This window comes from Chiroxiphia lanceolata, chromosome 1, assembly GCF_009829145.1.
Source record: "Chiroxiphia lanceolata isolate bChiLan1 chromosome 1, bChiLan1.pri, whole genome shotgun sequence".
NCBI classification, from domain to species: domain Eukaryota; kingdom Metazoa; phylum Chordata; class Aves; order Passeriformes; family Pipridae; genus Chiroxiphia; species Chiroxiphia lanceolata.
This window is the reverse complement of record NC_045637.1, coordinates 99542554-99568885: the sequence shown is the minus strand read 5'-3', so window position 1 is coordinate 99568885 and position 26332 is coordinate 99542554. Positions and strand designations below refer to the sequence as shown.

Genomic DNA, 26332 nt, shown 5'->3' with positions numbered 1-26332 from the left:
AAAATGTAAACATACCACAACCAAACGGAAGAGAAGAGTTGTAGTTTTAGGTTGGAGAAGAAGTGGCCATGTTGTGAAAGACCACGAGGAAGGGGGCTCGGAGCCCCTTGGGGCCTCTGCCCCCCCCCCCCCAGCCCCAGTTGGGGGCTACAGAGACTTGGAACAGTGTTAAGTTGGACTATGTGTCTGTAGCTGTAAGCTGGAGGATGTTTTCCATCGTGACTGAGCAGAGAGAGAGCAGAAGCGGCGGCAGTGTCCAGAGGTTATGGCTAAAAGCCAACTGATAAGACCTAAACCAGAGAAGCAGCAGAAACAGCATGCAGCTAAGGAAGACTCAGAGTTGCTCAAGCCGAGGCCAGCTCGAACCGGCAGCAGAGAACAGAACTAATTTTCTACAGAGAGAAAGCTTGGGGGTAAGGACTGCATAACTCCCCTAAACCTCCTTGGAGATCCCTCCAACAATGGAGGGGGTGGACTCTTACTGATTAGAAGTCCTAAATGGGTAAAAGAGCTAAGAAGCTCGGTCGTCCTGAGAGCTCAGCCAGGACGGAGTGTGGGAGGTTGGCCTTGAGGGCCCTCCCTTGCTGCAAGCTACAAAGAAGCTCGCAGCCTGAGACAGGGCACAGAGGCCCTGCAAGGAGCTTGAATCTCCTGGAGATACCAGACCGTCACGAAGACCCCCTGTGCTTCGTGGTATGACGTGGTGAAACGACCTTTGTCTGGGGTTATGAAGACCACGAAAGACCCCTCGGTTGGTTGACGACGGGGCCGCGAGGAGCTTGGATTCCCTCTCGTGTGTGCTGGCAGAGATCCAGCTGTCAGCTGCATGCATGAGAGAGCCTGCTGCCATAGAAGAAGCTGCTGCCCTGAGAGACTGGAAGGGATCTGTCCTTCTTCCCTCCTGGACTTGTATTTGGAGGGGAGAAGAGATCTGATCCATTGTAAATACTTATGTCATAGTAGAGATAACTAAGGTTGTATATAATGTATTGTAGTATTTATTTGTACAGTCACTGTAATATATTCCCTTTCCCCCACTTTGAGTCTGGTTGTGTTTTGTCTGGAAAGAACCCATCTCACATTGGGTTGAGATGTGGGAGGGGGAATGGAACTAGAGAATTGGATTTTGGGCTATCTCAAACCATGACACTCCTTCAATACCACAAACTCATTATGATCCCCCACCAAAACATATATCAACAGCTTGACACGTACCAGGAGCGTTCTGATCTGGGTTGTCAGCTCATTAAGGAAAGGGATGGTGACACACTGTGGGCATCCAGACTTTTAACTCCTCAAAAGTTCAAATATATTCACATCTGGGTATTTCATTCCTTCCCAAGATAGATTTTAAAATTTTTATGCATTTTCATGTGTTCATAGTGGGTTACAACATCACAGATGCCAGAAAAGGCCACCAGATACATCAAAGAAACATTCACAAGCTCCGTGTGAAATAATTTGTGTAGCCCTTTGCATATTGTTTAATAACACTCTTTCTCCAGATCAAAGGGATTTTTCACATTGTCTGTCATGACATGTGTCTCCAGCAAGAACTAAATACAAACATTGTGGGGTTTTGCATTCTGTGACATAGTTTATAAAATGCAATTCCTGGATCTTATTACACTCACACATCTGGCTAACCACTGTGGTAATAACTATGAGGAAAGAAATCACTGCGCTTTTCACACTGGGAGATGACACTTAGTACTTTCACAACAATTCACAGGGCTTTTGGAACAGGAACAAATTAAAAGGACATGAATCAAAAGTTTCCTCACTTGGTGAAACCACCCCAGCAGCAATCCAGTGTTTTCAGACCGATAGCAGCTCTCGCACAGGGCTCTGTCCCTCTCTCCATAGCTTTGGAGAGAACTTTTACTGTTCTTCTTCACCCCTATTGTTGCCTAGCAACCCACAGAAAAATCCTTAAAAGAGGAAAAACAAGCAAAGGAGAAATAAAAAACCCAAGGGAAATAAATGTTGTTACTGGTTAGAGAAGCAGACCTAGGAGAACCATGTTCCCTCTGGAAATGGGCTATTCCCCCAATTCCACTACAGTACATCTGACACTACGGTATCAGGTGCCCTCAGAGGACAGTGCTGATTGGGCCCCTGATCAAGCAGGTGGGTACCCAGAGGCCCCTCACCACACTTCAACTGAGCAGCCAAGAGGTAGCAGTTTCCCCGACCTCTGAAGATAGCAACCATCGCCTGCGGGAAGACAACTAGGCTTATGCAGTCCCCACCAGCTGTTTTGACAGGGTGTCCGCTCCACTGGCCCCTTAGGCTGTCTGTGCGTGTGGAGGGGTAGGCCGGCAGGTCTCAAGGGAGGGGCAGGCGTGCTTTGCTGACAATGTGCAAGGTAACGGCCCAGGTGTAGAGGGGGTGTGCACACACCTCCAGAGACTACAAGCTGGGTTCTGAGCCAGATAATGGAGAAGGCCAATAAGAAACAGACCCTGTAGAGGTGGGATGGTCCTTTCTATCATATCAATTTCCCCCCTTAAACAACTGGATCAGGTGTAAAACTCTCCCTTGGGGGAGGTATCAGGACATTCACATTCACAGGTAGGTCTGAAGATATTCATGCCTTCAGATGGGGCGTGAAGCATCTCCAGACTCATTTCTGAGGCCTCCCACCAGAGGACTGCACGTGATCCACAGTGTTATATCAGACAGTGTAAAACTCCTTCCCCCACTCAGGGGAGGCACCTGGGCATTCCCATCTGAACCTGAGAATCTGTAAATGGCACCTTGTCTTTTAATCTCTTGAGGCTTTTCTAAAGAAAACCATTTCTGGAATAAGCAGTATACCTGGATTCAGGCCAGAGTGTAGGCACAAAAATTCAGAAGGAAATCTAAAATCTTAAAATTTGACACAATTATAAAATCTCAGAGAACAATTCCAAACTGTCCATATCAAGATTTCTTGAACTACCATCAGTGTCCTCAGCAGATATAATCAGCCACAGTCTCTCAGATTAGAACTGCAGATATAACTGATTATTATCTGAATATATGAACTTGCAGTGACCTTTCACTCTCAAATGAGAACTTCCTAATGTACTCAGCTTTAATATGTAGATTTTGAAGATGCAGAAGTTTCATCGAGCTAAATACCAAGAGCTAAAAAATCAAAAATATGCACAACAGAAGTGAATAATTTCTTTCTTTCTTCTGATTTCTTATGAAGAATCAAATGATACAACCTTACTGGGTGTGCTAGTTTGGTCTAGGCCTTCCTTGGTGACCAGTTTGTAACCAAGGAAGGGCCCAGATTTACCCAGCATTCCCCACGATTTTTACGTAAACCAGGCTATAAGAAGAAAGGAGGAATGGCCTTCGGTCCCTTTCCTTCCGGCGGCTTGGAGGTGCAGGTTCCCTGCTGTTGAGTCTGCCGTGTTGGGGAGCGAGGTCTGGTAAGGCCTTGTCGACCTTGGGAGACGGAGGTTGCCGGCAGTCATTCCAGCGTGATTCTCCATTGTCCCAAGAAGAGTAGTAAGATAGTCTTTTGCTAATTCTTCTAGTTGCTAGATCTTGGGCTACTGATCGGGATATATATATATATTTTATTTTGGTTTTGTTCCTTTTCTTCCCTTTCCCCTTCCCTTTCCCCTTCCCTTTCCCCTTCCCTTGTAAAATTGTATCTATATTTCAATTGTATATAACTGCAACATAAGTGTAAATATATTTATATATATCACTTCAGCTGTCTTGCTCTTGTTTCGGTTTTCTTGGTTGTTTTTCTCCCTCTTCTCCCTGAGGTTTTGGGGGTGTTGGGGGACTTCTTGTGGTAAGGTTTGGAGACTTGGCAGGGAGCCAGCTTCAAACCATATCACTGGGTAATCACTGAGTATTTTGCAGATTTATTTTTCAAGTGGAAACCACACAAATCACCCCTTTTGGAATTTTGATATGGCAGCTTAATGTAATATCACAAGAAAATATAGAGTCATATATTTTTAAATATAATCAGTCTGTTCCATCAATATAAAAAGTCACATGAGCTAGTTCCAAATGGTGACATTCATACAAGCAGTCATTAGAAATCATGAACATCAGTGAAGTATGCTGCAGCCTGGCTTTAGATTGGTCTGTGCATGGATATGAACACTTAACATACACATTGAACAGGTTTATCTTACAATCAAAAGAGATAAACATCCCATAGTCTTTAGAGTGCACATTTTAATAAAAGTTTAAAAAAATCCTATTGTAAGAAATACATCTGTAAAACTAGCAAGCTTTCAGAAAGCTTTATTAGTTTGAGTACAACAGGACAATACCATAATGGGAAGATAACTTCCAAGCTGAACCCAGCTGGGGTCCATCCACTTCAGAGCTAGCCTGAGTTAGTTGTGCATGCAGTCTTGGAGGCATACATAGAATTACAGAATTGGAAGGGACCCACACAGATAATTGAGTCCAATTCTTAGCCTTGCACAGGGTCAACCCCAGGAGTCACACCATGTGCCTAAGAGTATTGTCCAAACATTTCTTGAACTCTGTCAGGCTTGGTGCTGTGACCACTTCCTTGGGGAGCCTGTTCCAGTACCCAACCATTTGGATGGAGAACCTTTTCCTAATATCTAACCTAAACCCTCCCTGACACAACTTCAGGCCATTCCCTTGAGTCTTGTCACTGGTCACCTGAGAGATCAGTGTTTGCCCATCCTGCTCCTCTCAGGAGCAAGTTGTAGGCTGTGATGAGGTCTCCCCTCAGTCTCCCGTTCTCCAGGCTGAACAGACCAAGTGACCTCAGCCGTGTCTCATATGGCTTCCCCTCAAGGTCCTTCACCATCTTTGTTGCCTTCATTTGGATGCTTTCTAATAGCTTAATATGTTTCTTATATTGTGGCACCCAAAATTGAACACAATATTCAAGGTGAGGCCCCCTAGAACACAGTTGACCCTCCTGGCTGCCAGGGCACTGCTGACTCATATTCAACTTGCCATCAACCAGGACACCTCGGTCCATTTCCACAGCAGTGCCTTCCAGCATCTCATTCCCCAGTCTGTATGTACATGCAGAGTTGCCCCATCCCAGGTGCAGAATTTGGCACTTATCTTTGTTAAACTGTTGGTGATTGCCCAGTCCTCTAATTTGTGGAGGTCTCTCTGCAGGGCCTCCCTGCCTTCGAGGGAGTCAACAGCTCCTCCCAGTTTTGTATTGTCTGCAAATTTGGATGCAGGGTTGGAAGGGCTGCTAAACAAGTCATTTATGAAGATGTTGAAGATCACAGGGCCTAAGATGGAGCCCCGGGGAACCCCACCTAGTGACAGTTCAGCAGTCTGATGTTCCACCATTCACTATTATCCTTTGTGCTCGACCCATGAGCCAATTGCTCACCCACCACATGATGTGTTTATCAAGTTGTGTGCTGGACATTTTGTTCAGAAGGATACTGTGAGAGACAGTATTGAAAGATTTACTTAAATCCAAAAAGATGAGGTCTATGGCAGACTCTCACAATGACATCTGCACTATTTTTTCCCCCCTTGATTCTTAGCCAGAGGCTCTCAACTGTACCATTGCAACTCTAAGCTTCTATGAAACACGGTGCCACCCCTTCACCTATTCTGCCCTGCCTATTCCTCCTGAAGAACCTGTAAGCATCCAACAAGGCACTCCAGACACCGGTTGCATGAATCCCATCAGGCATCATAGATTTGTAGGGATCCAGCTGGAGCAGCACATCCTGCATGATTTCAGGGTCAATTGGGAGTTGATGGGTTTCTCAGTCAAAGTCCTCCAGCTCAGGATACTGAGACCCCCTCGGTCTGTCATCTGTGTTGAAGATAGAGGCAAAGAAAGCCTTGTCTCTATCCCTGTTTGTGAGGTGACCATCTTCATCCTATAAGAGGCCGAAATTTCTATACTGCCTATTGCCATTAATATATTTGGAAAAGCTCTTTTTATTGTCCCCCACATTTCTGGCCAGCTTCAACTCCAATTGAACGTTGGCCACACAAATTTCCTACCTACAATGTCAAGAAGCATCCCTGAATTCTTTCTATGTCACTTGACCTTGCTTCCACTGGGTATACACCTTCCTTTTTTGTCTTATCTCTAAGAGAAGACCCCTGTTCAGCCAAGTTGGCCTTCTGCATCACCTGCTTGACTTCTGACATTTGGGAATTGCCTGCTCCTATGGCCTTAGGAAGTGATGTTTGAAAAGCAACCAGCGATAGACCCCAGCACCTGCAAAAACATTTTCCCAGGGGACCTTCCTTGCTAATTCCCTGAGCCGCCTGAAGTGTGCTCTCCTCATGTCCAGAGTTGAGGTTTTGCTGACACGTTTCCTCCTTTCATAGAGTTTAAACTCAATCTCTTCATGGTCACTGTGGCCATGCAAAGAGGCATCAGGAACCCCTGGCAACCTGTGACCTGAAGAGCTGCATCTACTATCAGCAGGTCTGATTGGCTGGAGGCCTCTGACAGAGGTGCTTCAGTGACTTCTGCAGCTACAGGGGATTGAGCTTTACAACATGTTAACACCATAACTGAAGAAGCTTTAACTAATACACTAATAAGTTTGGGGTTGAAAGGATCTCTTTGCTCTTCCTTACCAGCTACTGAGCCTGTTTGCTGCTCTCAGATGGTCAAAGAGGAATCCTTTTTGCTTGCCCTGCCTGCATAGACTGCCATACCAACTGTCACGCCATACACCTGTTTGCCGTGCTCCCTAGAGCTGTTTAAATCTCCCTTGGATGCTCCCAGCACTGCCCCTCCTTGCCTGGTTGGTTGCTGAGGGCTTCCTGATCCTGACAGGGTTCTGGGGCTGCTCAGGTTCCTGAACTCGGGAACCGCCCTATACACCTCCTTCTCACCCCCAGACTCTCTCCCAGTCACTGCTACTGCCTCAACGGCTGAGGTAAGTCCACCAGACACTCATAGAGGGTACCAGTACAACTCCGCTAGTCCTCTCCAAAACTTCCAGCGTGCCACTAGTCTGAAACATCCGTAGTTAGCATTCCAGCACATATTACATTTGGCACATAAAGTGTATCTTGTTGAAACACACCAAGACATAGAAGGAAATCATCTGCATGGATCTGTTTTTCTCCAGATTTCACTAGCATATCCTCATTTACTGGTGAGGAACAAGAAGTTTGTGGGCTCATGTTTAAGAAAAACATTTTGAACATCCTATGCATTTGCCTTTCTGAGGTTTTAAAATGTGGTAGCAATTTCAGTGGTTTCCCTCCTTCCCACTTGGTTTCTCTGCAAGGAGTATCCAGATTATAAAGCTTTGCTGTGTCTGATGTTCTAAATGCTGATGCTAATAGCTGTGAAGTTTTAGAGGTTATAAAACTCTTGAGGCAAGAAAAGTACTCTGAAAGGGTAAAGGTCAGGAAGTCTCAAATTATGTAGTATAAATTTCAAAGCATTTCAGAATATATGCTACTGGATTTTGCATTCGCCCCCTTCTGCTCTCAGACTTGGGGTCTGAACACTCCTAAACAGAAAAAGGAGTTTGAGAGCTGAAACACTTAAAGAAAATAAAATTATGCCACATTGACTTACACCAACTCGCAGTAAGTTTTGGGCTAGCAATCCAGATATCAGAGGTCAATCTCTGAGCAAGCTTAAGTATTGCAGAAATGGGCAGAAATTTATTATACCTGTCATTATCATGACCAACTTGTGCAATTGAACTCTGGTCAAATAGAAAAATAATAGAGGACAGTGATCAAACTTGAAATTACATTTTCACAGTTTTGGATATACCTGTTTTGTTTTGAAAAAGCACACTGTAAAATAAAGCTTAAGAGACATAATACCAGAACTCGGCTGTCAAAAACAAAAGTTATTATAGGATTTATGACTTACACTTTTGTAAGCAGGGAAATATTTTTTCTTTTCTTCCTAGGAGAAAATCAGCTGTATTTTAATGCTAAAAACTTCTGAAGTAGTCTGAAGTAGCTCCATACACAGCAGAATAGTAGCAAACGTTTGTCAGCCTTGAACTTCGTTACAGTGAGTCCACTAGCAAATGTCTTGCTCTCTAAATAGAAAGGTGAATGCTGCAATGCATCTAAATACTAACTGGCTTTTTTCTGTGAGCACATGGAAGAAAAGAGACAGCAGGCCTACATGTATTAGTTGGATTGCTTTTCGCAATTTCACGAGTGAGTCTAGACTCCCCCTGCCACTCTGAAGTCATTAAAAGAATGTCAAGTGTCCTTGGTTTTCAGACAATGCCTTGATGAAAACAAAGAAAGATCAAAATGTACTTCTTGTTATAGTACCATTTGCTCCCTAAATTATACTTTGTAATTAGAAGAATGATATTTAAACTTGACCCTTAGCAAAGTTAATAAAAGATGTCAACTACTGACCATAGAAACAACAACTGACCACAAGGCTGTCAAAATAAACAAGTAGCACACAATTGGATCCCTGCTTTCACCAACATTTTAAGTTAGCATTGTGACCAAAAGAGGCAGTCCTATCCTTTCATCTTGCATTTATTTTCTAACCTGCACTGACATGACACTGGAAGAAAAGTAAAGAGACTGATTTTGTCTAGGATCAGTTCCTAGCTCTGGTGCTTTTCCCAGATGCAGTACCATCTACAGTGGCTAAAGATGATGAGAATGAGGAAACATGTAGATAGTTGAAGGGAAATGGTAGAACTACTTCTTTCAATGGTACCAGTGGCTTGAGAAACCTTGAACTCCTCAGGAAAATGTGGTCTGACACTCACTTCTACCACTAGAGAGGGAGGAAAAAAGCAATATACAGAGTAAGAACGTCCACTGTCACGTTTCAAATTATCTCACTGCCAAATATTCGTTTTAATACAACAGGTAAACTAGAGGAATGAGAGGGAGAGGTTTTAAATGTTTTTTTGAAGCACCATTGCTGGTGGTTCTGAACCAGGTGAAATCTCCTCCTGGTGTCCCATGAAGCACTTTAATTTGTAGATATTAAATATGCAATTTTTATTGCTTTTCCGATATTTTATTTCCATTCAAATACTGTATAACACTATTCTGTATTCTAGGCAGTCAAAAATCTTTGGCAACCACTGCTTCACTCCCAAAAGAAACCAAAATAAAAACCTTTGCTTAAAAAAATCCTTTTACAAGGAAGAGGGGGGGGGGGGGAAAGGAAGAGAAAAGAAAAAGAAAAACTGTCTACTTGTTGCTTTTTTTAATACATTCTTGAGAAACAAAATTAGAGCACACAAGCACGTGTTGTCTTGACAACAGGAAAAAAGTATATCAGTAATTACCTCTCTGTTAAAGTAGAAGGATGGAACTTGTAGAGTGCTGGATAATGAAACGAATTGTGGAGTGCTTCCACAAAAAAAGTAGATACTTGGTGAAACATCAGTGTCTCACTATCATTATGATTATATAAGGAATAAACAGAGTGTTCTTGCAAAAGTTGTAATAGTCATAATTGGTTTAGTAATATAGAGTAGGAAGTTAGTGGTTATGCAGCCTTCGACCTTGCTTAGGAATAAGACAACCAATCAGCTGCAAGTAATAGGTAACCCCCCCTGCTTTGAAGTACTTGACAACTCCATAGTGAAGAGTGTAGTTTGATACAATGTACAACAAAAAGTGGGGCTGCGCCGCGGGGCCATGCAGTGGTTCCACCGGGGCTGCGCTGTGTGGCCGCCGGGGTATTGCGCCCTCATGGAGAAGAGAAGGAACTGCCGAGCGGAGCGTGCGGAGGTTTGCCAGTCCAATTTGGGGGAGGGGAGGGGTGTCAGTCGGGCCGTGGGGATCCTCGGACTGGCAGGAGGGCGGGCGGGGCAGTCCTGTGTGGAATGTCGCAGGTGAGCGGCGTGGGGGAGGATCTGTGGTGACGGGGTGGGGGGTGGGGGGGAGGATAAGACCAGGGTGGATAGTGAGTTCTTCTGGGAGGTTGGGGGGTTTTGGCCGGGCTGGAGTCATGGGAGGTACCTGAGCCCCGGGTGGGTGCAGGGACTGGTACAGTCTGTTTTTGGCTCACCTGCGGCTACTGCCCAGGTTCAGTATGTTTTGGATATATTTATTGCATCCTGGAAGGGTGGTCAGGACAAATGGATGTTCCTGAGTATTTCCCTGGGATTGAATATAGATGGGTGGCAGAAAAGTAGGGAGTGAAAGTCTTGCCCAATCCACTTTAGTGGGAAAGAAGCCTGTGTACCCCTACGTGGTTGCGAGCTATGCTGGCGGTGGCACGTGCCTTCAGTAGGGTCTCCCATGCCAGACAGGTCAAAACTGTAGGGTCAGATATAATATGTCCATGCGCAGAATAAGCTCGCTAGCCTTCTGGTAGTCGCCCTAGGGAAGGTCAACTCTAACTCCAAAACTGGGCAGATGGAGCTTGTTTAGCCCTGTAAGGCCATCCATCTAAGAGAAGGATACTCTAATTAAACCTACGTCCTAAGGATCTTGCTGCCACCGTCCAAGCTTGCTCGGCCCTGGCAGATGAACCTTAGGATGAAAGGGTGGGCCCAGTTCCATGCATACTGCGTCTCACCTAAAAAAATCCACTGCACAGGCTCAAAGGCTTGAACCTCGACAACAAAAAGAGAGGGGGGAGGTCAGCATGCAGTGAGGAGTATGTAGCAGGTGTGTCAGCAAGTCCGTAACCCCAAAGTATCTCAGCCAATGGAGAAACAGGGAGAAACCTGCGTTTCGGATAAGATGGAATAAAAGGGGGGCTGTGTCCCCTACCAAGTTGAGCAACCTCACTTTATTCCAATAAAAGTTTATTTTTTTAGTTAGCTCCTCTGACTCCTGGCTATTTATGTGTTTCCCAACACTTGGATTTTCAGAATAATTAGAAGTATTCAACCCACTCCTTTTGTCCAGTTCCCTCACTTTTCCCTTCTTCTCAAATGACTTATGTATTTGAAAACTGTGCTTCAGAAGTATCTCTCATTTTATCTTCAACAGACTATATTCTATAATTACTCATTCTACCTTTTTTCCTAAAAGCATATTTTCTTGACCTCTAGATCACAAAAACATATGGGGAGTGAAAGGGACATCTCTTCAGACATAGATATCATCAAGTCCGATATAGTTATCCAGGCTCCCTTTATAGACAATAGAAAGAAAATATCACTTTTAGGGCATGATTCAGCTCAGCCTAAGATCGATGTCTAAAATAGGTCAGATGAACACCACCTTACAAGAGCATATTTCTCTTTATTGATTACAAAGAAGCCAACATGATTACCTCAGATGATGATGCCTTAAATTAAGCAAAATCCTGCCCTGACATGGCTACGTGTTCTGCTTATGCAGATTGTGCTTGAGGCTTTCTCTTTGAAAATACATGGGCTGTGTAGAAACTACCAGTAATACCATGTGTAATTATACCTACAGCATAGGAGCCACTTGACCTTGCAAATATCTAATCTGATGGAAAAATGTTCTTCTTGGAAAGGTTTTCAAGCAGATTCATTAAAAAGCTACCAAGGAAACATCTTTTTTCTTTTTCATTGGTAGAGCACAGTTTGACAATTAACTCTTGAAGGTTTGACCCTTTGGAGTTGAATTTTATAACAGTAGTAAATGAGGCCTCCTGCAAATTTCTCACAGGTATCTTTATTCTCTTGCTGATTACACAGAAAAAAAGGAAAGAGAATGTGTACTGCATGGATGAAACGGAGTGATTAAAAAAAAAATCACTAAACTGTGCACAGCTAAAGGAATACTAGACCAGAAGTTCAGCCACTGATATGGGTGAAGGTTGGGGTTTCCTGTTTACCAAAGGAACTGGCTTTCAAAATAAATTAATCCATAACCATCACAGAACAACAAACTGTCCTAGCCTCATGTATCTGCCAGCTCTGATACAACAGCTTGGTCATAAAACTGTGTGATGCAGCAAATCAAATGATTCTCTAGTGTGGGGGAAATGCACTTTATCAACAGGTAAAGGTGATACAATTGCATTCCTCACTCAGCCGAACAGGCACTTCTATTACTGGAAATACAAGACTCATACAGACATACTCATACATAAGTACTAAGATACAAAAGTAGGTGATGCTTTGGGAGTACAAGTCTTACTTTTAAGGATCACTGAGATGTAAGTTAAGTACTTGTATCACACCTGAAAGCAGAGCCTCAGCTTCCGCATCATTAGGAGCTTTTGTAAACGCCATCCACTATGAAGACAGAGAGCTTCTGATAGCCATCAACAACAGCATGCTTCTTTATGGTCTTAGTGCAAACAAGTGTAAATAAGTTGTCCCTGAAGAATTAAGAGAGCTAGAGCCTTTGTATCCATAGTAAAGGTATTTTAGGCTTCCTTGGCAGTGACAGAAACATTCAAAGGATTAAAAAATGAACAACAGTACTTTGCATTTGCCTTTTACTCCTCATTGCCCTGGTCTGTTTCCAACAGCCCTGTAAAAAGCCCCTGTACTGATACTGCCCAATATGTGCCACAAAACAGAACATAAGAGGTCAGTATTAGACTGATTTCATCAACAGCAGTTATAGCAAACCCCATTTCCAATGTATAACACAATGCTACGGTAGGTTTCATGGCTGGAGAGGAGCTACAGGAGTGCAGCCTAAAAATACATTTTCCACCTCGGATACCTGAAGTGAGGTGGGCTAGTACACCGTGCAGTGCTACAATTTCTCTCTTCCTGTCATAGAGGTTCATAAAGGAGAGGAGATGTCACAGCAGCATCCCGCCCAAGTGCAAAGCCTGGCCTCATTGATGGGTGAGAGATGGCTAGCTGGGCTTGAATGTGAGCCAGCAACTTGCCTTAGCAGCAAAGGCAGTTTCCTGGACTTCATTAAGAGTGTTGCCAACAGGTAAGTAGAAGTGATACTTCCTTACTTCACAGCACTGATCAGGCCACGCTTGGGGTGCTGGGTCTAGTTCTATGCTTCCCAGTACAAGAGAGAGAGATGGAGATACTGGCAAAAGCCAACAAAGGGCACCTCATCCTTAAGGAAGGTCAAAGAGAGCTGTTCAGCCTAGAGAAGAGAAAGCTTATCTACATTCATCAGTGTGTAGATACACCTGTAGGGAGAGTGCAGAGAGGACAGAGCTAGGCTCTTTTAAATGGCACGCAGTGACAGGACCAAAGGTAATATGCACACCCTGAAAAACAGGAGGTTCCCTCTGAACATAAGGAAATAAGGTTTTTTGTTTTGTTTTGTTTTTACTGCAAGGGTGTCCCAGCAGTGGCACAAGTTGCTCACGGAGTTTGTGGAGCCTCCATCCTTAGATACTGAAAAGCCTCTGGACATGGTCCTAGGCAATACTGGTACAGGTGGGCATGCTTGAGCAGGGGGATTGTACAGGATGGCCTCCAGAGGTCTCTTACACCCTTAACCACTCTGTGATTCTGTGTGCTTTCACCTTTTACCACAGCTGCAAGATGCACTAAGCAGACAGACCACCCTGGGAGCTCAGAGGCTCTAAAAAAGCTGGCAGCTGTTGTGATCTTCCTCTACATTGTCTCTTCTAGGTGACTAGGACATAATTTTGGGACACACATCATCTTTCATCCTCACCCTTTGCAAAGGTTGCAATACTCCACAGCCTGGAATGCTTTCTGTGGCAATACATAAAGAGAAACATTTCAGGTTAGTTGGTTTACTTACAAAGAAACATGGTTAACATGGATGAAAAGTTTTTATTCCTTTAGTCATTGAGGATGGAGTCATTAAAATAATTCTATGCTACAGTGAACAGTGTATAAATGCTGAGTTACTATTCCTATTAATTATTGATAGTTTCCCTGTTGAAAGAAGTGACAGTAATTAGCTTGGAACACATATAGAAGACTTTCAGGTACTGGGAAGCATGGCTGAGATAGTTACCTATAAGCCAAACCTGCATTTCCAGCAGCAGGCTCTGCCTACATTTTGTCTCACTAAGTCTATTCCAAAAGCCAAAGAGAAGACTCACTGCCTCTGAATTCAGTTGAGTTTATATCAGATAAAGAGATGACTGAGAAAGGAAATAGGTATTTCTGAGTTTTCTTTCTCAAGAGATGAACTCACCTATTTTTATGGTTTTCATAATTTTTTTGCACCATCCCATTTTAATTTTTAAGTTGTATGCACCTCTCAGATCATCACTTTGTCCACTCAGGTTTCCATCAGATATCTTCCTACATATGGACAAGACACACTGCAGAATAGAAACATGCTGTGGGCTCTGTCTTGGTTACCAGCTCCTAGGAGAATTCACTTTAAACAAACTTCAAAACATGCAGTCTCTGGAAGTTTTATTCACAAAATATTTGTTTTACAAGACCACTGTTTTCAATAGGGATCAATCATACACCATTTCCTCTGCCCTTCTATTTCACTCTGCAATCCCAAGGGGATCCAGATGGCTGGATTTTTGGCTGTGAGTGGTACTCCTGAGGAAGTTCCTCTTATAGCTGCTCTCCCTCCCTTCCCAGACAGGAAGGGATATCAGGCATCATCCAAGCCCAGAGGTGACCCAGAGCGCACCTAGATAACACTCAAGGAAGCGTATTCCAGGAAGCCCACACCTTGTTCTTTGTTTCCCTTGGAGGAGACTTATAACTATTTAGTAGCAGGTAATTTTTCCCATTACCCTTTCCCTACATGTCACTTCTAATGTTTCCCCATGAAATTCAAAAAGCCAAGGGGACAAAAGAGTGAAACAAGGAAGGAAATTAAATGTAAATGATGCCTTTTCAAGTAACTTTTCTATTTGGATCTTCCTCAAATCCTCCTTAAATGAGACCTTGGAAATTCCTTTATCCCTAAAACATGAGCACTTCAGCTGCATGCTGACAGAAAGACAAGCAGAGGCAGACAGACCTACTAGCTCTTTCAGTCACAGGAATCCTGTAGAGATGATTATTGCATGTGCCACCCAGTAGAGCGGATTCACAGCTGCTGTGGTAGCTCTGACTGAAAATGCCCTGCATTTTACTGCTTTTTCATCTATCAACACTGGCAGGTTTGCACAGACAGTAGGCCACAAAACACTCATCCTTGTTTGCTCATTCTGCATGCAAGAAAAGGAGCATTACAACCTCTTTTTTGAAAAGACTTCACCATAATGCCTCCCCTTAACTGTTCAGCAACTCAGTTTTAATCATTAGAGAAATCTCCCTTCTCCCTCTTCTGTGTGCTGTCTCAGGAACAGTTGAGGCTACCCCGGTATCAAGCAGCTATTTTCACTTGACCTTTGTCACAGCCTTGCTGTTACTTATAGGGAAGAGAGATCCTCTGCACAAACTTTGCCCATTTTCCACAATAATTTCAAAAGATTCTATAAGAGAAGCTTCAAAGTAGCTTCTAACTAGCTTTTCTCTCTAAATGTAATGTAAATGCATTTTTGTCTGGGCAAATCCAAGCCTCAATTCAATTGAAATTCAAAGAACTTTTTTTCCATTCTTTTCAATGAGAGAATAAAATCCTTTCATGATATGCAAAAAATACAGGAAGTAGAAACTGAAAGAATAAAATAAATTTTAAAATAATTATTTTCTTTTTTGCTTTATCTTAATCTAGAGAAAATTTTCATTCACATAAAGGATCACTGAACAACTTTGGTTGTGAACAACCTTCAAAGGTGTTGAGATCTGTATTGGGTCTGGTTGAGCTGGAGTTCATTTCCCCATAGCAGCCCTCAGAGTGCTGTGCTTTGCATTGGTAGCTAGAAGGATGTTGATAACACACCGATGTTTTGGCTACTGCTGAGCAACATCAGCACTGTAACATTCCTTCCCCAGTCAAGGGCAAGATTCTGGGAGGGGGCATGTCGCAGTCAGAGTGAGACTGGACTGTTTGCTAAAGAGGATGAGTTATGAGGTAGACCAAACGCCTCTCTCTTTGCAATTGTAATGTCAAATTAAGGGGCTTTACTGGAGGAAAATGTGGAAAAACAGAAGAAATAACAACCCTTTATTGAAAGATATATGTATGTTGGCAAAAACAGTAACAAGAAATAACAATAACAACAACAAGTCTAAATGAACACTTCCCTGTCCGTTAGCACAGTCCTAATTGTGGCCTGCCGGGGATGTTGTTGGATGGCTGGAAGGTGCAGGGTCTGCAGCGCCCTATTGTGGCCTGCAGGGGGCGCTGTGGGATCGCTGGAAGGTGCAGGACCTGCAGTACCTGGTCGTGGTCGGCAGGGGGCGCTGTGGAATCGCTCGAGGGTGCAAGACCTGCAGTACCTGGTCGTGGTTGGCAGGGGGCGCTGTGGGATCGCTGGAGGGTGCAGGACCTGCAGTACCTGGTCGTGGTCGGCAGGGGGCGCTGTGGGCTCCGGCAGTCACCCCGCGGAAAGAGGGGCTGGAGAGAGTGGTCCCGGACTGCGTGCGGAAGCCGAGAAGGAGATGGGGGGATCCTCGCCTCCGTGGGGACGAAAAGGAAGGCAGGCAGTACACTCCCACGGGAACTCACCGCTGTCTCAAGTGGCGGGGACTCACTGCAGTCTCAGGTGGTGGTGTCTCAGAAAAAACTCCCCCTCCTCCCCCGCGGGCAAGCAAACTCTCCGTTGAGGCACAGCAGCTCTGGGGAGCGGGACAGTCAGGCAGGTCGAAGCCAGCAAGATGAGAAGTCGAGCTGACCAGGATGAACAGCCAAAAAAACCAGACCTCCAGTCCCCCTCACCAAAAATGCCTGCGTGCATCCAGGGAGCCATGCAGCCAACAAGGAAGTTTGCGTCCTCGCCCTCGAACAGAACCCGCCCCCCCGCCTCCCTCTCCCGTCTCTCCAAATGGGCAATTAACCTAGGCGGCTGCATCCTTTGTAATGCTAATGACCTCCCTTCCTCCCCCCCTCACTCCGGTTTTCTCCCTTGGAGTGGGGCAGGGGGAATTAAAAATTCCCTGATTTCCTAGTCTATAACAGGGCATAAGTAGGCCAGCTGGCCCAAACTAACCAAAGGGATATTCCACACCATATGACATCAGGTCAGATATAAAACCTAAGGAAAGAAGCAGGAAGGGGGGCATTCGTTGTTTCCAATGGCTGCCTGCTAAGAAACTACTACCTGTTGTTGAAGCCCTGCTTCCTGGGACGTGGCCAGACATCACTGCTGATGGGAAGTAGAGAATAAACCTTGTTATCTTCTGCTTCACTTTTGCATGTGCAAGCTTTTGCTTTTTGCTTTACTAAACTGCCTTATCCCAACTCACGACTAATTTTTCATCTTATTGTCTCTCCCCTTTTACGGCTGGGAAGTGATAGAGAAGCTGGGTGGGCACTTGATATCTAGCCAAGGTCAACCCACTACGAGGTCCAACCCCTGCTCAAAGTAAGGCTAACAAACACATTGTTTGGATAAAAAAACATTTAAAGTTTTATTTCAACTACAATCCTGTGGAGAGTGGCTCTATAAATATTGCTGAAGTGGTTCGCTTAATGTAAGTACACTGAGTTTCCAGCTTCCTTCATTCACGGTCACTCTGCAGGTGTTGCTGAGGATTATTCCCCCATGTACACTTTGGCACCAGTGCATACAGTCTCTATATACTTTACAAGCAGAATGGGATCAGATATAACAGACTTTAAGAGCTACTTTAGGATTCCGTTCAGGAGTCCAAATATCTGGGTAAGAAATCCTGCCCTGGAGCAATAAAGCATCCTGCACTGCATAAACTTAAACCCAGGATACAAAGAGACCCTCTGCTTTTCTGCCTGTTCTTCAAAAAGCAGGCCGAGAGCAGGGTAGGATTTGCCTCCTTCAACTCATGAAATCAAATATATATGGCCAGTCTTTGTGAACGAAGATTTGGGAAAGGTCTTTACCCTTCGAGCCTGCGTAGTGGATTTTTTAGGTGAGACACAGTGTGTGCTGAACTGAGCCCACCCTTTAATCCTAAGGTTCATCTGCCAGGGCCGAGCAAGCTTGGACAGTGGCAGTGAGGTCCTCAGGATGTAGGTTTGTTTAGAGTGACCTTCTCTTAGATGGATGGTCTTACAGGGCTGATGAGCTCCATCTGCCCCGGGGGAGTTTCCCTGACCGGGAATTGAACCTGGGCCACAGCGGTGAGAGTGCTGCACCCTAACCACTAGACCACCAGGGGTCCCCTTCATGAAATCAAACCTGGTCTTTAATTAGCAAAACCTAATGCTGCTGTGGCTCACCAGCCAGGTGGAGCAGATAGGAAGAGTTTCTCACAAATAAAAGATGATGTGCAAAAATCTATGAAAGATAATCCTGGTAAATAACCCTCTCATTAATAGTCGACACAGAAAGTCAACCACAGTAACGCTACACTACGTCATAAGCTGCTGGTGCAGATGTTAGGTCTACTATTACGGTCCCTTTTCTTTTCAGCTTATCCGCTTTCTGTCAGTTTGGAGCAGAGGTAGACTTGTCATATGATGCCATCAATATAATTGTTTCAAAAAATTGAAATTCAGATCATTAACTAAAGCTTCTGGTGCATATAGAAACCATGTGCTGCTTCACAGTTTCCTGCCACTGGCAATCTCCTGATGAGTACCTGCAGACAGCTCTTCTCAGAGGCATCTTTCTAGCAACTGGTCTCCAGCTGGGATGTAAAAGGATTTATTCACACAAAGATGCATTTTAAAATAAAAACTCTTTTTTAACTCCTTTTAAATCTCCACACTGAAGCCAGTATAGCCAAACCATCAAGCACTTTAGATGTGAAAAATGCCAGTGGAAGTATTTGCCAGAGTTATCACTATTACTTCACATAAACTACCAACACCCGTAAAAGTCATGACCAGTCTAATCTTTCCCCAAAGCTGTCTTCCCACTGTAGAGGGGACAGTTTTGTCTTAATACTACATAAATTTAAAATTTATATCTTTAAAAGATTCACCAAGTCTCACATCCATTTGCTGTCAATCTGTGATAAAAGGAGAAAAGATCCAAGGCCTGAGGCATCCAAGGCATTTATCGTACTGTGTTTGGAAGGTCTGTGGTGAAGGAAAACTGAGCAAAACCTCTGACAACTGGCTAATATGCAATATCGGTCTTAGTTTAAAAGTTACACAGGGCTCTTTAAATTGAAACATTAGCCAAGGAAAAATATTTCTGTTTGTTCTGTTCCTCTGAATGCCACTAAATTAAATGACTGTGAAAAGTAATTAATTTTTTTAGTAATACTGTAAGTTATTTCATTGACAGTATCATGCAGACCGAACTAGGCAATAATACGTGCTATGTCTCTCCCACATCTCCCAACAGACACGTTTTTTAAGGCACATCCCTGCTTACGGATGGAAAAAAAATCCCTCAGCTCTTTCTAGAGATAGTGTTATTTCAGCAGCTCCAAGGGCAAGCAGTCCACAGTGAATGCCAAGACTGTGCAACACAGCAAACAGGTTTCTGGCTAAAAATAGAATATAATTTAGGGGGTTGTGCTCAGGAGGTGGTCATTGGCTCATCAGGACAAACCAGCCATGGTCTCTATGCAGCAGGGGCTATCTGCCAGCCCTACAAGTGCACAGCAGAAGGTATATGTACTTTCAAGGAGCTACGTGACAATGGTATCACGCCTTCTGCCTCAATACATGTGATGCTGTGGATGCAACACAGAGAGGGTTAAATCCATGCTCATTTAAAAGGGCTTAACAGCAGTAGCTTTCTGCAGAAGAAGGAATTTGACTATATGAATAGTTCTGAGATGACTACTTTTATTTTTTGAGGTGTATCCTACAAAGAGGCAGGAGGCATAACATGTATGTGGATACCTCAATGAAAGCATTTTCCTATATCACTGAAAGGTACTGGGAATAGAGCACTCTTAAAGTCCACAAAAACACTACTCCATAAACACATTGGGTGTTGCACTTAAGAGTTGTTTGACTAAGCTCCTGAAACAAAGTATCTTGTATATTTTTAAAGTTATCATTACAAAAAGTCTAATTTGGCAGCTTTTGCAGTAGTAGCTACTCTCATTTATTGTAATGGTACTAATCACATGCAAATGCATGACTGAGTTCAAAATACTTCTCATTTAGTTACTGCCTTCACTGATTTTCTTTGATTTTGCCATGCTTTTTTACATAATCTTCTCATATGCTGTTTTTGAAAAATATTTAACAGTATCATTTTTTGTTTGATTGGTTGCTGTTGTTGGTTTTGGTTTTTTTTAAACAAAATCTCTCACTGAGGAAGTCCAACTGCATGTTTTGTAACTTAAGTGGCATATAATGTCCATGCCTCATCCTGACAACTTTACCCTTATGCTTCCATGAATATCTGCCACTTTCTGCAGCTATGTCTATTTTCCACTTACTGTTTTGTTCGTCTGTGTCCCAAAATTTCAGTGACCAAAGAATGCCTTAGGATGGCATGAATTACATCAGCAAAGACGTGGAGAAGAGGAAATAATACCGACAGTAGTTGCCCACTTTTGATCTCTGAATTCCAAGGAGGAGGAAAATTACCAGATAAGACACTTCACCTGTTAGTATTGTGGCATATGGCCCTCCAGCCACAGTGAACTGTAAAGCAAATGGTCCTTTCATTTAAAAAGCATTGTTGTTATGCAAAATACCAGCTGCATTTTCAAACATTAAATAACTTGGGCATATTTTTGAATTTCTATCTCTCACCACCTCTATCGTTAGGGATTTAGACTGAATAACAAATATAGGCCAAAATCTTAATCCTGTCTTCTTTATTCCTTCTCATCATTGCTATTTTTCTTTAGTAAGTTAGGGAACTGCTACTGTTTTGTTCTTCAGCAGCCATGCTAAGTGATGCCTTCATTGCCAATCCTTCCTGCACATACAGCTGTTAAACAAATAATAAATTACATATACAAGAATGACCACATGAAAGGCAATGCAGGACAAAAGAAAATTAAAAGTATTACAAAATTTTTTCTTTAGCTATCAGAGGTTATTTCATGGCAATGACACACAATTTCAAAAGATTCTGTGCTTTGTTCCTTTTTGAATGCTCAAAGGTATATGACTCCATACAGCAATCACAAACATATTAGCCATTAAAATTCTACTCAATGACTTGAAAAAACAGTGTATTTCTACTGAGAATAAATATTTTGTAGTGATGATGACAAACCTGGCATGTGTATAGGCAATTTACTGGGTGATATAAATTCCCTATGTACATCAAACTAACTCTTAATATTGAAAAGGAATATTTTGAATGAAATTAAAAGACAATTGTGTAGCATAAAACTAATCTTTGTGTATCCAAAGTTTTTTCTGTGCTTCATTCTGGAGTAGTAAGGTTGGCTAGAAGACTATTTCACAGTTACAAAGGTATTAGGATATTTGCTCCTTTCTTTTCACAAATTCCCAATGTGTTTTCCAAGTTGCCTCATTTGGATTTAGGAGTCCAAGGTCCATAAGGTACAGTATAATTTTCTTAAGAAACACAAATTAGTCTTAGCAAAGCCATGAAGGGAGATTTTGGCACACAAATCATGTCCTGCCTTCCCTTTTTTCTTCCTCCACATTTGTTTAAAAAAAACAAATCAAAAAAAACCATATCAAAAAACGCAATCTTCTCTTGGTTAGCAGAAGCGTCAGCAACTGGCAGGACTAGGGCATCTTACTGCCAAAGGGTGGAGAGAACTATGGGGATTGAGGAATGATGTGCAACTCCAAGTCTAAAATCTTCCCTGCTCCTTCCAGTGTAACCCTCATTTCACCAACATGGAAACATCCTCTTCTTCCCAATTCAAAAAGATATTTGTAACAGCACCTATGCACTACAGGCAAAATTTTCCAAAGTGCTTAAAGGTCAAATTTCCTTTGCATCTTGTCTTAGGGGCCTAAAGATTCAGGTATGCTCCAAGAAGGCTTATCCAAGGTATCTGAATAGATTAGTGCTTGATAAACACTGAAATAATCAAAGCTAAAAACTTCTCAGACGGACACAAAACTTCCTTGTGCAAACAACTTAAGAGACGTCAAGTGCAAGACACTGAATATAAGACAAACATGCAAACAGCTGTGAACACATGCTAGAGGTTTCATTTAAGTATCAGTGCAGAGAAAAATAATTATGTTCGTAAAGTCTCACTGTAAATGATAGCTAATGAAACAGAAGGCTCAAATTATTGTTGCTGCTTCAGGAGGCAACTAGGCCAACAAGATTAGAGAGTAAATGTCGTCACACTGAATTTAACTTCAAAAATGCCACTTTACCTAAATGATACAATTAATTCTAATTAATAGGAAGCATTAGACCAGAAGATAAGGCAGAAGACATCAGTAAAGAATAAACATATTCTCATATGAAGGAAAATTTACTCTGATCATGTTGTCAAGCAGACAGGAGCATATTCCAGGAGCAATTAGTTCCAAGTTGTAGGCAATGCTGTAATTGCCATTCTCAGTACTGAGATTTCCCTTGACTCAAGAACAATTAAGCCTTAAGCATTAGCCATAGAGACAGGAATAATATCATGAATCCACATAGAAACTGTAATAGTTCATACTTCAGAAATGTGGGAATGCTGGGGAGCATTGGATGATTGAACTAATAGTTGAGGCACTTGCGCAATTACAGGATCTAACACCAGCTGACATGGATCCATATTCAAGTTGCAGCTTCAGCCTGTACAAATGAAAGTCATGTACAATACTTAACACAGCCAGAATTTCCCCTGATTTCCCCAGGCTGCTGTGATGACTCCCAGGTAACATTTTTAAAAGCAATGGTTTGGTCAGGGTTCCTCCAGCTGTTTGTCTATATCCTGTGTCTCTCTCAGAGGTTACTCTTGGAGCAGGGCTTATCAAGAGGAAAGAACTCAAATCCATAGCCAGAAGAATTAAAAGTACCAGCAATCAGTGTCTGCACAAAGTGAGCTGCAAACTGCTATAACAGAGGAGCTGCTGCACCTCCCTTTCAACCATGTTCTGGGATAATCATTGTTCAAGTATTCCAAGCTACAGCACCAACACCTGTCAGCATGTCATGGCTTTGCACTGTGAGGTTTCCATGTAGTCAATCCTATCCAGGTTTAATAGGGAGAAGAGGTAAGGCATCATCATCATCATGGTCAGTCTTTGTGAACGAAGATTTGGGAAAGGTCTTTACCCACATTTGTTACAAGCGCGCTGGTGATAGAGGGCTTTGCAAATGCGGGTAAAGCCTTCGAGCCTGCGCAATGGATTTTTTAGGTGAGACACAGTGTGCGCTGAACTGAGCCCACCCTTTAATCCTAAGGTTCCTCTGCTGGGGCTGAGCGAGCTTGGACGATGGCAGCGAGGTCCTCAGGACGTAGGTGTGTTTAGAGTGACCTTCTCTTAGATGGATGGCCTTACAGGGCTGACGAGCCCCATCTGCCCAGGTTTAGAGTTGTCCTTCTCTTCTGTGTGTTCCGGGGCTCCCCTCTCAACTTCCACAATGGCACTGTCCGCACAGGCAAAGCTCTCATTCTCTCACTCCTTTCTGCACCCGGGGCCAGGCCCCAGTGCCTGGGGGCGGGCTGCGTCACCACGCACGCCAGAGGTAAGGTAACTACATTAATATCCACCTCTCTTAAAGCCAGATATTCACAGTGTGAAAAAAATTAATCACTTTTTTTTTGCAGAACATACATCCAAATGTCACTAAACACTTTCAGCTCAGATCTACCCTGAAAGCTTTATTGAAGTGAAGCAAGCAGCTCATCATCAGTTTATCTAAATACACTGTATAATTTATGAATGCAAACAACCAACTAAAAGCCAAGGTAAGCAGCAGCCATTAAGTATTTTCTGCTGGAATTTTATCACGGTTATGAGAAAGAAATTTATCTGCAAAGAAATTTTCAAGAGTCATCTTCTGGACTTTATGAAGATATTCATTGACTTTTGCAACAGTCAAATTAGCCAACAGCTGGGGCTCTGCAAAATCCCTCTGCTTTTGTTAGCTGATGAGCCAGGAAATAGGATTCTGTAAATTAATGCTGAAAAATTATTTTCTTTCCTAGGAGCAAAATCAGAATCTACCCTTGTGCTCCATAGCAGTTATATGCACGTTCAACACTTCTTTTACTACACACCGTATATACCATGGACTATAAAATACAGATCACCTGCCCTATGACTCTGTGAGACACTGGATTGTTATATTAATTATTGGCTCTGACCAACTCAAGTGTGTGGGGGGCGGGGAAGGGACAAGTCAAATTTCACAAAGGTTGAATAGTGTCCTGTTCCATACTCCAGCCCCTTGGAGCCAGCCCCGGAGCAGCTGTCAATCACCGGCAGACCAGAGCACTGTCCCACACCACACCCCCTGGAGACTCTAACCCAGCCTCAGAATGGCTAGCACACCAGGAGCACTGCCCCACACCTTGCCGGAGCCCCAGTTCAGCCCCAGAGTAGCCAGTGGGCCAGAAGTCCCACCTGGGGGAGGGGAGGGGTGGCCACATGGGGCCAGAGCAGATAAAACCAAACACGTGTGGTCCCCACATTGTTGTGGCCCTGCCTTTTCCTGGACTTCTGGTAGCTGGATCTACGCTGGATCTAAGATGGTAGTTATAATTCTCTCTTTTCTCTCTTTCTTTACCACTTCTTCTTCTCCTAATCTTCTTTCTTGACATTTGGGTGACTTAAAGCTGAATGGGTTGGATTTTGCTAAGTTGTATGGGTTAGCATGTGCTAAGTCATTTCTGTGTGAAATGCTTTATTTTGGTTTAATGATGCCCTTTAAACTTTTGCCAAGTTCCCTTATTTTCTAAAGTTTGCCAGCAAAATTGTGTTATTTGACCTCCTGAGAAACATGTGCAGCGTCTTCTCCCATGTGTTCTCTCAAGGTATATAAAGAACTGAAGGCCCTTTTAATGATTGTGGAGTCTTGTATATTTCTAAAAGTAAAACCCCTTTGATGAGCTTATAGCTCAAACCTGGGGTCTTACAGACTCAGATTGAAATCAGCTTTTATTATCAATTTCTGTTATAAAATTCCAGATTTTGGAAAGGAAAAGTGGTTTTTTACTCAGCTTTGACAGAGATTTCTTAGATTTGCTTATATGGTAGTTTTAAGGAAAATAATACACACTGCAGGCCAAATAATATTTTGAGTTACCAGGGCTGTTGTCAGAACATAATTTTACCTGCAAGATCTGTAATTCTGAATTATGATAATGTTCAGGGTGGATTGTCTTTAAATCAACGGCCAGCAGTTGGGAGAAAAAACCACGTCCCTCCTGTAAGACTAATAAAATGTGGTACAGTGTGTAGTGGGTTTGTTACCCTCCCTGGGAGGGAAACAGAACTAGGATAGGTCATTTGATGTATATTTTACCAATAAACTATTCCATACTGTGTTACGTCAGCTCAGACATAAAGGTACGAGAAGGAAACAACTTCTCCTTTTCTCTTCCGGGACAGTTGCATAGGATAGACGGCTGGTATTCTGAGGAGGAAAACACCTTTCGCGGAGAAGTAGTCTTTATTGTCAGTTTATTCTGTGTGTATAGTGCTTATAGTTCTTTTTTTTCCTCTCTGTGTATATATAAAACCGCCTTTCTCGACAGTCTCAGTTTTGCAAGTTTTTTTTTTCCTCTTCTTTCCCCCTTCTCTCCTCCTTTTCTCTCGGGAGGGGGGGGTTGGGCGCAGTCTCGGTGGAGACTGGGCGTTCAGCCAAGGTAACCGATAACACAGTGCCACCAAATAAGGGCAATTTAAGTCTGTGCATTCTAAAAATGCCTTTTTCAGAGTACATTTCATGGGAAGTAGTGATTATTAACACTATACATGTTTGGTGATAATCACAGCTTTGGGAGTGGGGGAGGAAATCAGTATCAACTAAATGGGCTTAGTATTTTGCTATTCACATCACATATAGCAGTGTATAAACATCCTATCCTGCAAATGCCAGTTCTAATGGGAGAGGAAAACAGCACTTTGCACTTGGAGCACCTGTATATTGACACCTACATATTAAAGCACCTATAAGTTTCAGACTGGTTTTTTTCCATGCATTTCCATTTTTTGCTCAATTCCTCCTACAGTGTTACAATTGCAACTACTTGATATTTGATGAAAGTAGCAATTGTGCTTATTTAATTATGGTGTGTATTTTATCACTATGCTTCTCAGCATGCAACTAACTGAAGACCACTTGTTTGAAAAGTCCCGTGACTTCAGTAAGGTTTCATGTTCAAGTTGAATAGCATGGTCTGAATGAAAATCTCTTCTTAGGTTTTCTTAAAGGTGTCTGCCTGGTATTTGTAAATCATTTGTCTTTATCTACATTTTCATTTAAAAAAAAAAAAGGAAAAAGAAAAAAATTCAAATTCAGTATTCTAAGCGAGCAAGATTTTGTGAGTTGTTTCAGAGAAAGTTAACATATTTATAATTTTTACTTAAAGTCTATTTCCAAAGGTGTTAAATAATTTGCACTACATGAACTAGCAATTAAAAAAAAATTCCATGGAAATTTTCTATATGTGCTTAG

At 42.8% G+C, this 26332-nt stretch overlaps 1 protein-coding gene across 10 annotated transcripts in view; it reads right to left on the bottom strand.

Annotated features, from left to right (window-relative positions):
- PDE1C (phosphodiesterase 1C) overlaps nucleotides 1-26332 on the bottom strand; it is a 333339-nt gene that overhangs the window by 281551 nt on the left and 25456 nt on the right. The gene's annotated exons all lie outside the window — the stretch shown is intronic.